At 34.4% G+C, this 16837-nt stretch overlaps 1 pseudogene; it reads right to left on the bottom strand.

Moving 5' to 3' along the window:
* Positions 1 to 559: 559 nt before the first annotated feature.
* On the bottom strand, positions 560 to 15286 carry LOC145003135 (large ribosomal subunit protein uL2mz, N-terminal part-like; annotated as a pseudogene).
* Between the last annotated feature and the right edge of the window lie 1551 nt (positions 15287 to 16837).

The raw sequence follows: 16837 nt of genomic DNA, 5'->3' as shown, positions 1-16837 counted from the left end.
TGTGCGTGCGACACTGCGACAATCGGTGACTCGATGCCTCAATCGTTAGAGATGGGAGACACGAAGTTGTGAGTTTAGAGACTGAAGATTGAATTTCTTTTTGATAAGGGGCTTCTTAGGGGCTACAACATGCTAAGTCGACTCAAAGATGTTTTGTAGTTTTGGAATCGGAAAACGATTATACGATAATCAAATATTCAATACTAATAAATAATTAAATATATTTTTTAAACATAATATATATATATATATATATATATATATATATATATATATATATATATATATATATATATATATATATATATAACCGGGTTGGCGGGTTGACCCGCGAACCCAAACATGTAACCCAACCCATGAAATAAACGGGTTGGCGATTCAAAAATCTCAACTCAAACCCGTTTATTTTCGTGTTGGGCCAGTGTCGGGTTACGGGTTGGTCGATGATTGCCACCCCTAGTAGTAATAAGTGATGATAAATGGTTAATTGAATAGAAAAAACTATAAAATAAATTTTAAATGGAAATGCTATTACAACTAATTAACATAAAATGTATAACTATTCAATCATTCCCCATAGGACCAACTCATGGGACGAGGCAAGCTCGGTGACCACATCAGCAGGATTAACCCCTAAATGCCTAAGAGCTGTAACATCACAAAAAAATTTAGATAATTTTTTTTAGTTCGTTTTAAAACATCCAATAAACATGTCAAAAAAAAAACCAAGTGTGTAACATGGTGAAATAATAACAAAGTAAAAAAGAAATCTCAAAATCACATAATGCAGAAAACGTAGGTGGATGCAGTGTGATCAAGTCACGCCCTTCCCTTTTGAGTTGGAAGTACCTGAAACATAAACTGAAAATCGTAAGCACAAAGCTTAGTGAGTTCCCCCAAAATACCCTATATCATTCATGCATAACAGAAAGAAAGACACAACTCAGTCTATTTCACCATCTTTGGTCTCTTTCAACCAGTATTGGGTATATTTCACCCCTTTCGCTCTCTTTCAACAGGTACTAGGTCTATTTCACCCTCTTTCAGTATTTTTCATCTGGTACTGGGTATATTTCACCCCTTCGATCTCTTTCAACCAGTATCAGGTCTATTTCACTCCTACAACTAGCATACAATCATAATAACAAGATTCACAGAGACAAAAAAACACATACAAGCATAACAGAAATTGTCACAAAGACAAATATCAACCTCTAAACATAATTCAGTGGGCCGATATTGGTGCCTTCGACCTACAAGTATAATGAATGAAACTTACCTCAGTCTGAAGCTAAACAAATTTACACTTGGACTGTCGGTTCGTAACCCCCCCCCCCCCCCCCACACTGAAGCAAAAATAATAGTACCCTAATTAGCAAATAGTTCATTAACCCGAACTGAGAGTCCAAATCGTAAATCCTGACTCCTAGGGTAAAGAGGTTGTTTCCCATTCCCTTTTAGGGCCTAGGATGTCATGATCCAAAATCAAACTAGCCCAAAGTCCGAAAGGCACTCAAAGCTTAATATGGGCCCAAATTATAAAGTCTCGACTCAGAAATACTTGTGGCCTAACAAGGGCCCAAAACCCTAAATCTCAAAGTAGACCAAACAAAGCCCAAAACTCCCTAGTGAGTAAGCTATGTGTTCCGTCATTTCCCGATGTACTCGAGTGCTATCATGATCGGGATACCAGGTGCGTACGCTCAACATATACTTGCGTACGCCCCAGTTGGCCAAAATCACATTTTAAAGTTTAATCCGTTAAGAACTAACATCAAAATTCAGATCTAGCCTCCTAGGGAAGTCCTTAACCATAAAGATTGCAACTTTATCCCTTTGCATGCCTTAATGGGACTCAAGTTATAGAGTTAGCATCCTAATTCCAATAAGTGGTCACTAACTCATGCATGGTTGATCTACAACCATCAAGATGCAAGCTTTATGGAGCAAGGACTACAAAGACATCAAAAGGAACATCTCATAACATCTGGAGTAGCATTTACTCACAAGAGTTCATCCATAGGACCAATATATGCTATCTTTTTTTCCCAAACCTAGATTTAGACATTGGATGAACAAGGTTTAAACTTTATATCTCCAATAAGCTGGAAATAGTGAATAATCTCTGGATCTACAAGCTCCCTCTTACCCAAAGCTTTTCTATAAGTCTTCTTCTTTAATATGCACCACACACACCAAAACACACACAAAATGGTCAACCTATTGGGAAAATGGATTAGGGTTTTGAGGTATAGCTTAAAGAGGAAATGATGGCTGATATGGTGAGAGCTTGGGGACTTAATGTGTTTAAAAATTATGGTTTGCCCCTGATTAACGTACGCATTGCGTATGCATGGGTACACCTAGCGTACTTGGGGAATACCCTGTCTCATGCATGCTTTAAAGTACGCCTGACGTACGTTATGTACGTCAAGCGTACTAGGGTCCAAGTCAAAACAAATGAATAAATAAATAAAATAATTGCTAAGAGTTTACCTGACAAGTTGGGTGTTACAAGAGTGTATATTTTAGAGCTATTATATGGGTTAAGAATATGAAAGCCCATAATTTTTGCCTTGATCTGAAAAGGGCCCACCTAAAGTTCAATATACAAATCAAGTGCCAAAGAGGAAGCGACTACACGTCTACACCTAAGCGATGCCGACTGTCAATTGAGATTTGCAAGACGTTAACATCGGTCTCTCATCTGAAATAGAAAACGTGAAACGCCATCGCCATAAGCTTCCGGTTCAACGGTAATTAGAATTCGATTTTGTCCCCTCGCCAAATCTGCTCTACCAGTAAGCCATCTGATTCAGGGACGGACGCAGGAATATATAGGAGGTGTTTCCGAGGCTGAAGAGGGGTTGTCTGTGCATGAAAAATAGGTAAAAAACCAAAAAAAATCGAAATTTTTTCCACTGCGTACAAGAAAAGTAGGTGTTGCCAGTGTCACACCAAAACACCAAGCAAAACCATCCCTGACCTGATTTCAGATCTCTCACCTGCTCGACAACTCGCCATCACCAACCGTGAAACTCCAAACTTAATGTCTGGAAGCTGAAAGCCATTTGATTTCTTTCATATATGATTCTTTCAGATATATGGAATTCTACTTTTGATTTCCAATTTCTCAAATTCTTTCCGATTTCTGGAATTCTTCTTTTTATTTATGAGTTTCTCGCATTCAGTATTCGCCTACTACCGAGTCTCAGTTTTGAAATCTGATAACCCCTGGTCCAATCTGAGTGCCTTTGTGTGACCGTTTTTCCCTGTTCAGTTCTCAATCTGATTAGACACAAAACTCAACAAAATCGAAATTGCCAATTGTCCATCTGTAACTTTGTTTCCTGCTTGGATGATCGAATTTCAAATTTCGAGTTTGACATTACACAACAATCTAGGAATTTTGCCGTATCTTTGTAACTTTATTTTTTGGCGGTGAAAATAGGAAAGGCCATTATCAGATCAGGATGTGTCATTGGTTGCAGCCAAGAATCAGCTTTTAATGGTTTGATTACATGATGGGAAAAATATTAGGCGTGGAATTGGTATGGTATAAATTCTTTTTCTTCTAAAACGTATACCGTACGATGTGTACCAACTATAGTTTGTATAAAAAAATTATTATTGGTACTGTAACAAAATATATTTGGTTATCAACAAGTTTTGTTGGTTAAAATTGATAATGGTATATTTCAACTTCTTTAATTTTGTATTTTAAGATTTAAAAATAAACAAAGACATCAGATAATTTTAACGTTTAGTAAGGAAATTAGTTGTGTAGTCCATTTAATTTACAAAAGAGTTCTATCGAAGTAACGTGAAAGTAAAGTTTTAATTTTGTGTTTTAATGTGGTAATAACATTTAACTAATGCGACCAAATAAGTTGCATAATGTTCTTAAACTATAAACACTAAACACAATTAAAAATTGATATATATATATATATATATATATATATATATATATATATATATATATATATATATATATATATATATATATATATATATATACAAGTTGTTTACCCGCACCAAGTGTCGGGTGCGGATATTTTATTCAAAAATTAAATTTTAGAGACTATTAATTCTCTTACACAAATAGTTTACTACATATAAACAATTATCCGTATAATTAAAATAATAATATATAAATGTACACTCTTGATTACAAAGCCGATTAAACATTTGTTTTTTTTTTTTTCAGTATAATTATGATTTATGTTGTTTTTTTTTGTCACAACAGACAGGTATTAGATAAATCGACACTTAGGTAGCCAATATATAACTCACAGGAGCTCGATCCACTCTAAACGAAGAAGGTGATGGGTTTTAGCCATAAGAACATCCTATGTGCTCATACAAACCCTAATGCTTGGATTTAGGTTACTCTATTGTACATGCAATTCATCCAAGACTATAAACCCTATATCTAGTATATGATAATCAATATAACATATAAATTATGGTTTGGATCATACCTTGATTGTTATGTAGCAATAACAATCTCAAATCCTTCTTGTATTAGCTTTAGAAAGCTTAGAGTCACAAATATCACTCCTCTAATGGTTCACAAACACCAAGAGCAAGAGGATGAAGAGGAGAGGAGAAGGAGGCTGCCCAAAACATGTGGAAACCCTAACCAATTAGTTCACCACGTTTTTGGGGCATAAGGGTTCTTTAAATAGTGAGACTATTAGGGTTATCTAACAAGGAAACCCTAATTTGGATGCTTAGACCCCAAGCAACCCATGAACCCCTCTTTAATAAGCCTTGGACGATTTCTAATGGGTTTTCCCATAGAATTCATCCAACCTTATATTATAAGGTAATCCATAGCCCAATTGTAATTATCTTATAATTACAATTCCAGTCCCTTAAGTTTAATTAATCTCTTTTAGCCACAAGCTTAATTCTTATTAATTCTTGACTAATATTAATTAAACAATATGATTTCTCCTTTAATATATTATTCTCATAATATATTAATAAATCATATTTAATCCTTTCTCTCCATAATTCATCCTATCAAGTTGTTATGGTGAAGGCAACCCAAAAGGACCATGCACCATCGGGTCAAGTACATACCAAAATAGTTATGGACTTAGACAGTAATCCAACAATCTCCCACTTGGATAAGTCTAATAACTATTCTGCGTATGACTTCAGATCCTGATCTGCAATCGTAGTTTTCTAAAGCTGCTGTCAAATCTTATCTTATCAGATACGCGTGTCCTTTAGATAAGGGATCATATATTCCTCCACTCTAGATATTATCGTATAGACTGAGACATGGATCTAAACCATTCTCTCTGTCTATGTGCTGTTTCCCGAATTCAGATTTATGACGACTGCTAACAGACTACAATTGAACACATCAATTTAGTCCCGGCTTGGCCAAGCGCTTAGGTGCCATCACTAAATCATCGAGGGGCCCACAAATATCACTTTTATCCTACTTTGGATAAAAGGAACGGATAAACTTTGACTCAATGCTCGCTTGCACTCACTCACCAAATCACACACAACAATATGTTTTATAACACCGAGTTACTGGTGCGTTGACATATTATCAATGTGAAATCGACTTGCAAGATACAATTCACACATCTCGGTTTCAAGAATATAAGATGTTATCGTCTCACCTATCACTCGTGATAAAATCCATGAAGTGATCCAAGTGAGCGTGGGTTTAATCCAATGCTCAAATCATATTCATAAGCACTCATGAACGTTGCAACAATCATTTGCTTATCTCTAATGCTCTTTAGACAATCCACACACCAATTCACGACAGTCTTCATTCATACCTACTTCCAACATATGAACGAATGTGGCCCGTTCAAATAATTTGACTATTTTAAACCAATTAAATTATTCAGGAAGTCAAAACATGCAAAGTGAAACACATGAATAATACTAATCCCATATGGCCTCAAACCTTTGAGTATAAATAAAACACCTTTTATTTATCACCATATTGATTACTCATTATTTGTCGTTTCGGGTAATCAACTTCTTACTTGAATTACAATACTTGTCCCATTCTCTTAGCATGCACACAATGTTTACCTATGGTTCTTACTTTGTGAAATAGATCAAATGAACACATTTCCAATCATACTCATTTCACAACTCCCAATCCATATCACAAGTGTAAGAATATCAAATTCTTTCCACTTATAGAATATGTTAGATTCTAACATTTAATGCAATGATCTTTTTTAATGTCACTTCACTAAATCACAATGACTATTGCCAATGATATTACAAAGTCCTCTATCGGAGATTGTTACAATACAATTCCTTAGATGTGATGTCTCTCACTCAAAATACATTTCTTTGAACATCCTTTTGCATAAAGTTTCTAATCTAGACATAGATTCTCAATATCTAACTCCCAATATGGAAACCTTTCCATACTTACCATATTACAACTCATTCTTAATAGAATATTATCTATTCATAATAATGGCGATATGGTCCATCCAATATCATACTTCCAACTACTCACAAGCGACCAATCCTCGGCGAACCCTGGATTGTCCTTTGATAGTTGTTTAATTATCTTAGTCAAAATCGATTCTTGACCTTTTCCCTATTAAAATTTTAGAATGGTCAAATATTATAACATTTTCAATCAATCTTATACCCGAAGCGTGTAGGACACGATGCATAATATCTTACATAATGATATGATACTTTATCAATCTTCTGCCTTAATATTTTATGTGTCTTGTTCTTACAATTCGAACTATCAAGAGGAATACCGTAATCATAATCGTCGAAATTTAAGAATACACTATGTATCTTTGACCAAAAAAAAATTAACATTCCACAACCTAAGCCTTTAGATTTGAAATGAAGCATAATATTCTCTTCCTTAATTATAGAAAAACAACTTTACATCCTTACTACTTTGCAAAGTATGACTCTTGTTTTATATAATTAATATTTCTAACTTGCAATACTTGCCTTAATAATCATACAATCATAACATTTATGCTCCCACTATCATGATGATTATTATAAACATAACACTTATGCTCCCACTAGCTTTGACATGTATTCAGAAACCAACTTAACTTCCAGATAACAATACTTATTGAGTTTCTTAAGTTCATGTTTCTAATACCTAATGCTTTGATAATCCTTTATCTAAGCTTCTCAAACTTATACACCTTTGCCTTAGATAGCTCATATGTGTGTCTAAACAATTGAGACTAATTGCCAAATCTCACAATTTGAATCATGGAAAGGGATACCGTAACCATGATCAAATTTGAGAATACAATTTTACAATTGCTATCTTCTTAAAATCTCTCTTAGTGAAAGCATTTCCTCACATCCATCTTCATGAAGGGGGAAATCTTATGACACTTAGATTTTAATGGTGTGTGTGTTCTTATCCATGCGAATTTGTCAAAACCGAAATTTGTGACAAATTCAAACTCTTAAAGATGGAACTTTCTCAATCTTGATTTCTTGCCTTATGGTAACACAGCTACCCACCATGTCTTCCAAGTATTTAAGCAGCTCACCCTTTCCTATCAATGTAATTTTCATTGATTAAGATCCTTGCCTTTTATGCATTCAAATGAGAACTCGCAGGGGTCACATGCATAAATAACTCAATTGGAACGACACAGAAACAAGATAATGTCAACACGATAGGTTGTAAACCTCAAGTCGTGTGCTAGTGATGTTCTATAAGGTTTATTTTGATTTGTTCTTGAAACCTTTCAAGACCATTAAGACTCCCACTAACTCCTTGACATATAAGATTCTCTTGTCAATAAAACATTTCTTGATAACCAAATATTCAAGAGTTAGTGTAGTTTTTATCAAGACAAAACACTTCACAAAATTGGTCCTAGTTGATCTTTGTCTTATCCAAGAATAAGAAAACCTTTTTCCAAATCACAACTTACCAATTCCAAATGTGCAAGAATAAGAAAATCTTTTTCCAAATTCTACATTTGATGAATGTTATAAACCTTCTTAAGACTTGTCACTTAATATCATAATCTTAACTCTAAGACTTGTCTTTGGAATGAAGTACGATTAAATTTTTGATTTAACCATTTCTTCAATTCTCGATTCCTCTTCTCAGACATACAATTGTACTAAGATTTACTTAGAGGATCAATTGAGATATGGTTCTTAATCATTAAGACTCATCATAAAAGGTACTCTCCCTTCTTCTTAGAATAGAGAAACTTTTATCTTTCTGCCTACTTGATTCTTCTTATTCGTTCTGCTATTGATTTGAACTTTTTCAATCAACTAAGAATTACACTTAATCTCATAAGTGTAATCATATTTACTTAACCTTAGTAAATCATGACGAATATCTTTGTTACTCTTGTGGTGGACTAGATCAACACATAACCTTTTGTACTCAATCTCCTAGTCCTTCACTTGAAACTTTGTCAATGAATTAGTCTAATGTTCAAATATGAAACTTCTCATTCATCATATAATTCTTGTTGTATGATTCCAAATCTCTATCCAATTGAAACTTGGGCGATGAGAAACTTTCCCTATTTGGTAAATTGTTGACCATTTCACAAATAACATAATTAAGAATCACATCCATTCGTTGTAGAAATATGCAAACACTAATTTTTCATAACGATTTCATTTCAAGGAAATAAATAAATAAATACGTCAAACAAAATTTATTTTATTTATAAAAACAATGGAAAACATTTGTCCTTACAATGCAAAATCTACTGAAAAACTATGTAATCAAATATTCCTAACTACTCTATCATAACTTTCTAAGCTCAAAATCTAATCTTCGAATCCATGCAATCGAGATCCATTTCTTCGTGATTAGATTCATCTTGCTCTTTCATCAAGCTTCCTCTCCTTTCATTGATCCTGCAAAACATTCAAATGTAGTCTTATCACATTATGTATTAAGAATCAACGAATAGGAACTTAATTGAGTTAAATAGTGGATTTTACCTGAAGCACAGCCATACTCTTTGACTCTCCCATCTTCTGGACTCTTCAGGCTCTTAGGGCAGACTTGTATCCAACACCCTTTCACTTGGCAGCAAACGCAGGTCGGTTCTCCTAGAACGTCCTCGGAAGCATGGTTGGTTGACTTTCCCAACAAATACGCTCCATTGCTTTGCCAAATCATTTATGATTCAGTAGCAATGAGCATGTAAGTTAGGTCAATGAGGTTTTCGTCATGATCCATCATATAATACTTTCTTTTGAACTCACTGTATGATTCAAGAAGTGACTGTAGTACCCAGTTCACAACCAACTTATCAGAGAATGACGCACCCAACATTGTCAACTTATCGATGTGTGATTTCATTCCTAGAACGTGGGCACACACGGGTTTACCATCTTCATGTTTCATTTCCAATAGGGCTTTAGTGACATTGAACCTTTCAATTCTTTAATCTTGTAGGTTAGGGAGAATAATTGGAGGAGGAGGAGGATGTGAATCATGATCTCTTGTTCCTCGATCGAATCGTGGAATATCATCTTCATGTGGAAAGCTTGTTCGACGGGATTTGGGAAAGTCATTGTTGTCGTACATTGACATCTACAAAATGGGAGAAAAGTAAATTCAAGTTAGTTGATAGATTGAGTCCTTAATAAATCACCCAAATGAGATATTAAGGCTAGGACCCAACACAATACACTACAACCTAGAAAAGGGATGCCGTAATCTAGTTGCAGAATATTTGAAGGTAAGTGAATGACGATTCACTAATTTTCCACCATGAAAAACGAAAAACAGTTTAAGTTTTACATCTATTGAAAATTCCTAGATCTTTTGAGATTCATTGAACTTTTCAATGGCATGTTTAAATCTTGATATGCCCCTCTAGTTTGTGACTGGGACGCCAAGGATCACAAAGCGGGTGTGAATAACCATGCAAACTTACATGGTACCCTCACATGTTACGGTCACCTATTCGATGTGCCGGTAAACCACACACGCTTCACCGAACTATGACAAACATTAAGTCACCCTTTGCTACATTTGCTTAGAACCACTTAGTGTGCCGGTAAACCAGAAACGCTCCACTAACGTCTTCGCAAGGGCACAAAGTGTAATTTCATGGAATTGCATCAATTCACTTTTGCCTAAAGTAACTAAAATTGGGAATTTGTAAAAACATTTAGTTAGTTTTGTACTTCATTATACTTATAATGGAAGGTTTTGTCCTATCCTACCCTTTTGGCTAATGACCTCCACTAGTCAAGAGTGCGGTGGGTAAGAGTGGATACCATTCAATCGCCATTTTATAGGCAATTTCCTTAAACACCCCTTATAGACTAGCTTCGTGAATGAGGCCTACTAACAGTAAGACTGACTTTTACTCATACATATATATAATGTTAGACTTTTAATGTTATATATAGTATAGGGTGTATTTTACACTTTTAAAATACTATGTGGTCAAGTTTAACAATTATACTTTTAATTCAATTAAATTGTAAACCAAAACTTTATGGATTTACTAAATCTCTTTTAATTATACACTTTAATTAATTAATAAAACCATAAGGGTGTGATCTGAACTTTTCAAAACAATACCAGGGTTTTAGAATTTAACCTTCCTAAATTAAACTTTTAATCAACTTTTAAATTCCAAAACTTGAGGGCAAGTTTTGAAACCTTTTCAAAACATTAGGGTTTCAACTATTTAAATTTCAAAACAAAACTTTTGAGTTCAAATTTAAACTATAAAACCTAAAGGGGAAAATTGAAACTTTTCATAACACAAGGATCAAATAACAAATAATATAAATTAAACAATTAATTTCATCATTATCTATATTTGATCTAATTTCAATATCTTGCAAAACAAGTTACCCAATTAATACAAATAATCAAACATTATTATATAAGGAAGTTATTATCCAATCAATTGGTAATTATCTTTTTTTTTAATCAAGGATATACTCATAAATATGTCTAAAATCGGATTTTAATGATCTAAAGCAGATAAGGCTAGTACCCATGAGTAAAACAACAAGAAATCCTGAAATCCCCTCTTTCTGACGCTTGAACTCGCCGAGTAGGAGCCTACTCGCCTAGTCCACAATGGGACTCGCCGAGTTCATCAGGCAGGTTGGCTAAAAATCGATTTTGCAACTTGAACAAACTTACAAGGCATCAATACAATAGAAACCAATCAAGGATCTGATACCACTGATGGGTTTTAGCCATAAGAACATCCTATGTGCTCATACAAACCCTAATGCTTGGATCTAGGTTTCTCTATTATACATTCAATTCATCCAAGACTATAAACCCTAGATCTAGTATATGATAATCAATATAACATATAAATTAGGGTTTGTATCATACCATGATTGTTATGTAGCAATAACAATTTCAAATCCTTCTTGTATTGACTTTAGAAAGCTTAGAGTCACAAATGTCACTCCTCTAGTGGTTCACAAACACCAAGAGCAAGATAATGAAGAAGAGAGGATAAGGAGGCTGCCCAAAACGTGTGGAAACCCTAACCAATTAGTTCACCAAGTTTTTGGGGCATAAGGGTTCTTTAAATAGTGAGGTTATTAGGGTTATCTAACAAGGAAACCCTAATTTGGATGCTTAGGCCCTAAGCAACCCATGAACCCCTCTTTAATAAGCCTTGGACAATTTCTAATGGGTTTCCCTATAGAATTCGTCCAACCTTATATTATAAGGTAATCCATAGCCCAATTGCAATTATCTTATAATTACAATTCTAGTACCTTAAGTTTACTTAATCTCTTTTAGCCACAAACTTAATTCTTATTAATTCTTGACTAATATTAATTAAACAATATGATTTCTCTTTTAATATATTATTCTCATAATATATTAATAAATCATATTTAATCCTTTCTCTCCATAATTCATCCTATCAAGTTGCTATGGTGAAGGCAACCCAAAAGGACCATGCATCATCGGGTCAAGTACATACTAAAATAGTTTTGGACTTAGACACTAATCCAACAGAAGGAGCGTCATGTCTTTTTTTCCCATTTGAAGATGAAAAATCAGACAAGAAAACATCCTTAACATTTCTCATGTGGGTCCCCTTTTGACTTTGACTTTGACTACTTAAGGTCCTACTACCTTTTGAATGTCCAACCACTACATCATCTGTTTTAGGCCTTAAAGATTCCACCTTTTTGTCTTCTAACATTCCGGGAATTGAAGAGAATGAAAACTGACCTTTGATGGAGATGGAAGGTAGTATCTTGGGGGGGAGGGGTTGAAGTTTTTTTGGAGGGAGTTGACTTTTTTTAGGCGGTCAATGGTTGCCCCTTCGACCCATCTGACCACTGCGGTCCGTAAAGTTCGATTTGGGTCGTATTCGATTCGTTCAACTACACCTACTGATGAAGTGTTTCGTTTTAGGTCAATTGTTCTTTATGACTGTCTTGCCCCTCCCCCTCTGTGGAAAATTGTGATACGACCCTTTGAATTTCTACCCGTTGACTTGTCTTTACCTGTAACGAACTACCTAAGTGGCCTTTCAGAGCTCGGATTTTGAGCACCTGTAGGAATATGATAAAGTCAGTAAAACTATTTTTGTTTGGATAAATCATAGATGAATTTCAGATAACAATATAATCAGTAATGTTCAAATCCTATGCACCACATCTCTACAATCAAATTAAGAAAGCTGGAATGACATCTCTCTGGTACTACTTATCCATCTTGAATTGAAAATATGCAGCTTTAAATACCAATTTCTTTTTACTTTATCAGCATATAATTCATTCTTTCAATATATTTGCATTTTTACATGTACAAACAAGTGTTTACTGAAATGTACATGAACAAAATCAACTCTTTTTATTTAAAAGAGTATACCAAGGTCTAGGAATGCCAAAGAAAGTTTCGCTTCTACTTTAAATAAGGTTATTTCTTATTGTAAAATTGAAGTTAGGGTTCAACAAGAAGAGCAACAAGAAAACAAATTCAAAAAGTCACATGTTTCATCAGCAATTCATAAAACACGTTTTTTCGGCATTAATATTACCAAATTAACACTCTGAGAGAACCAATATCCCAGTAATGCTGAAACCTCAAAAACAGAACTTTGCCTTGAGTGATTGTCGATACCCTTAAGCATTTTGACCTTATACAGACGTAGGTTTTGAGGCTAGAGACACACAGACGACACTCGAACATGTAATAATTTGAAAGAGCTAGGTTTGACATCAAAACCGGAACAAAGAATCTGTATTTGCACATTAATTCCGAAATCAAATTCAATATTCATTGAGCCCCTTTTTCAGATTCATTTCTCTTAAACATGACAATTACAACTTCGAATTTACATTTAAAAAAAACTTACGGCTGATAGAGTGCGTGGATCTCATCTGAAAGCTGCTAAGCCTTGAAGTAATCTCAAGCGAGTGGTACGAGTGTAGAGGACATAGGAGATAAAGAGAGAGCGTGGTGGCTTCCTGTCACCGAAAAAGTGTTGCGAGAGCGTAGTAAGTGGCGGAGACGACGATCAGATACAGATACAGTGAGTGGTGCGAGGTTGGAGAGTGGGTGGTGATTTACTATCGATGGTGATGATGACGATGAGTTAGGCGGATGAGGTGTAATGTCGGCTTTTCAAAATAGGGTTTTTGCTATTTGTTTGAGGGAAAATGCGAGTGTAGAGGACAGAGGAGAAAGATAGTATGTTTACTTTTTTGATTCAATTTATGAAACGTCAATGTTAATGCCATTAATTTGTCAAACGAAAATGTGAATATTTAATGCAATTAATTTGTAGAAAGGAAATGTGATAGGATTATTAAAAGTTATGAATAAATTGATTGTATATTATGTAGTAGGTGTAGTACCTCTTAAATTTTAAGAAATGGGCAATATCCTTAATAATATATATATATATATATATATATATATATATATATATATATATAATGAATTGGTTGGTACGGTATTACCATGGTATTCAAACTTTTGTATCATTATCGTACCAAGATTGCTTAATTGGTATGGTACTACCAACCAAACATGTTAGCTAACAAATATACTTGCTACCAACTTTCTTGTTTCGGTTGGTAACATATTTGTTTGTTTTCCGTGGTACAATTTTGATATCCCTAAAAAATATGGTCCAAAGACATGAATATAGATAAATAATTGAGTAAATTACATGAATTGTCCCTTGAGCAGGTGTCAAAAGGCACATTCAATCCCTATTTTCAAAATTAACTCGGACGGTCCCTCGCTCAGTTTAGTCTTTCTCATTTCATCCCTACTTAACCAGAAATGACTATTGTACACGTTCTCAAGTCTTTAACTATGACCACAGTTCAAATGCAAGAAATCTTTTTCGAAAATCAATTGTACAAGCACAAACCCAGGTTGTTAAATGTAATACCAAGAATACAGAAAATCTGAAGAATAAACAAAATCGATTTTGACATTCATTTAAATAATCAATTGAAAAACATCCCCAAACCCCGTTTCCAAGAACTTGAGTTCCAGAAATTGTTAACAGATCTTGAAGCTCCTACAACCTCCCTTAGCATTTCATAAATCATTTGCAAATCTTGAAATCCCAACTCCAATTGTAACATTGGATCGAAATTGAGATCGATTGAGGGTGTAATCACCATTTAATTGATCCCATTGTCAACACACAAGCTAATTGGGGGCATTAACAATCTCACAAACATGTGAGGTATCAGAGTCAATGTCTTTGATAGATGGACCAAGGTAAACCCTTTTATACACCATACTTCCATTATTGAGAAACCTACAACAAACTAGAAATGAAGTGGGTGGATTCGAGAACAACAAGCTAAATGCACAGAGGAAGTTGAAATCCATCAGGAATATGCAGAAATCATGATGGGTGTTGTTCCAGAAATTGTGGTGATTGGTCATCGGTGGTGTAGATTTTCCAGAATTCGTAGGCGACGCTGCCACCTACCTCCCGACGCCGACGACAACCCAATCACTAGTAAAATTGGAGCTCTTGAAGACTAACAAAATTATTTTTGTAGAGTAGATGACCTGATAAATGGTGTGGTTGGTGTGCAGGTGACGACTACAGATCTACTTTGTTCTCTTCATCTCTCTTGCCCTCTTTCCTTACAACACCGACAGTCCAAGTTGAAGAAGATAAACCTATGAGAGTGTGGGTTAGACCATCTCCAACCCATCTCCATTTTTCCTCCATAAATGGAGTAAATAGTGTTTCATCTCCAACCCTACTCCATTTTCAATCCCATTTTTTACCCCAAAAAGTATATTCCTAGAATATTCCATTTTTATAACTTATATATATTGTCAAATACACCCCTCTACTAATTAAACTTTATATTTATGATTAATTAATATAAATTAGTATACAACATGATATTATAAATATTAAATATTGCATTTAAATTATAATTAGTAGATAAAATAAACTAGAAATGTATAAAATAAAAATGAGAGGGACTAAAATTGACAACCAAACTTCACCTATGAATAGTATTCCCCCATATATGGGGGAATACTATTCATATCTCCAAAAATGGAGGTGAAAATGGAGTAGGGTTGGAGAAGAATGGGGGAAGAAATGGAGTATGATGATAGGTTGGAGACGCCCTTAGAGACCTGGAGTAAGAGATCAAGGGTTTGTGGTATAAGCCTCATTTTGTTTTAGTTTATTAATTATTAATAATTTAAAAAATTACAAATAAATGAAAATAAAGTAAATAAGGGCAAATTGTATTTTTAGGTCTAATTATGAAACCAGGGACGAAACATGCAACTTTTAAACACATTAGGGACAATTCGATTTAACTTTTTAAAATAGGCAACGAACGTGCTTTTGGGCACCTACACGAGGGACCATTCATGTAATTTACTCCAAATAATTCTAGCAAAAAAAACCCAATCTTTATATCAAGACAAAACTATAAAATTGGTTCATGTGGTATTTAAAAAACTTTGGATAGAGTCCAAAAAGTTTTCAACTTGCATGAATGGTTCAAAATCAAGAATTTCTGGTGAATTTGGTCCCAAAATCTTGAATTTGCTGTGAATTTGGTCCATGAAGCACTTGAAAGGACCGTTTTTCCCTTCTATTTTTTTTTGTATTTTTCCATTCGTACTTTTATACATTAATTGAAAATAAAAAATGCTCACACACACAAAAACATACACACACACACACACACACACTCACTCTCTCTCTCTCTCTCTCTCTCTCTCTCTCTCTCTCTCTCTCTCTTTCTCCCCAATCAGATTTGCTCCCAACCCCATCCTTCATCATCTCCATTCATCTACACCTCCATTTTTCAAATGACACCGCAGCCACCACTGATTATCACCTCCTATCCATTTCAAAGACAAATATGGGTTTACCAACAATTCTTCCTATAACACTCCTTTAAATTCACCACCAAAGCTTAATCTCTTAATAACATATCATTAAATTCATGGGAGTTTACCAGTTCTTAGGAATCACTAATTAAGACATGCTCATTCCCTACAAATCATGGATTTGTTGAAAGAGCAGCAAGATCACAATTCACTGGAATCCTAGAAGAAAACAAAAACATCAACAGACTATCAATGTTTTCAGCTCAAGTTAACACAATAATAGGTGATTCCAGGAAGGAATAATCAGTTTCTGAACAAATCCTAGGTTGGGAAAATGAAACTAAAACATGAATGAAAGGAAAAGTAAGGAGAAGGGGTGTAGATCAAATAAACGAATAACCAATGATCTAGAGTTTACGAGTTCAGAGTTTAAACCAAATAAAAAGCATAGATAATTAGAATTTCGAAAATGGCTTTCAAAACAAGGTATAACTTTGGCGATCAAAC

Source organism: Lactuca saligna, chromosome 6 (assembly GCF_052625555.1).
Source record: "Lactuca saligna cultivar CGN05327 chromosome 6, ASM5262555v1, whole genome shotgun sequence".
In the NCBI taxonomy this organism is placed as follows: domain Eukaryota; kingdom Viridiplantae; phylum Streptophyta; class Magnoliopsida; order Asterales; family Asteraceae; genus Lactuca; species Lactuca saligna.
Note: the sequence above shows the minus strand (reverse complement) of the source record. Positions and strands in the feature narration are given on the sequence as shown.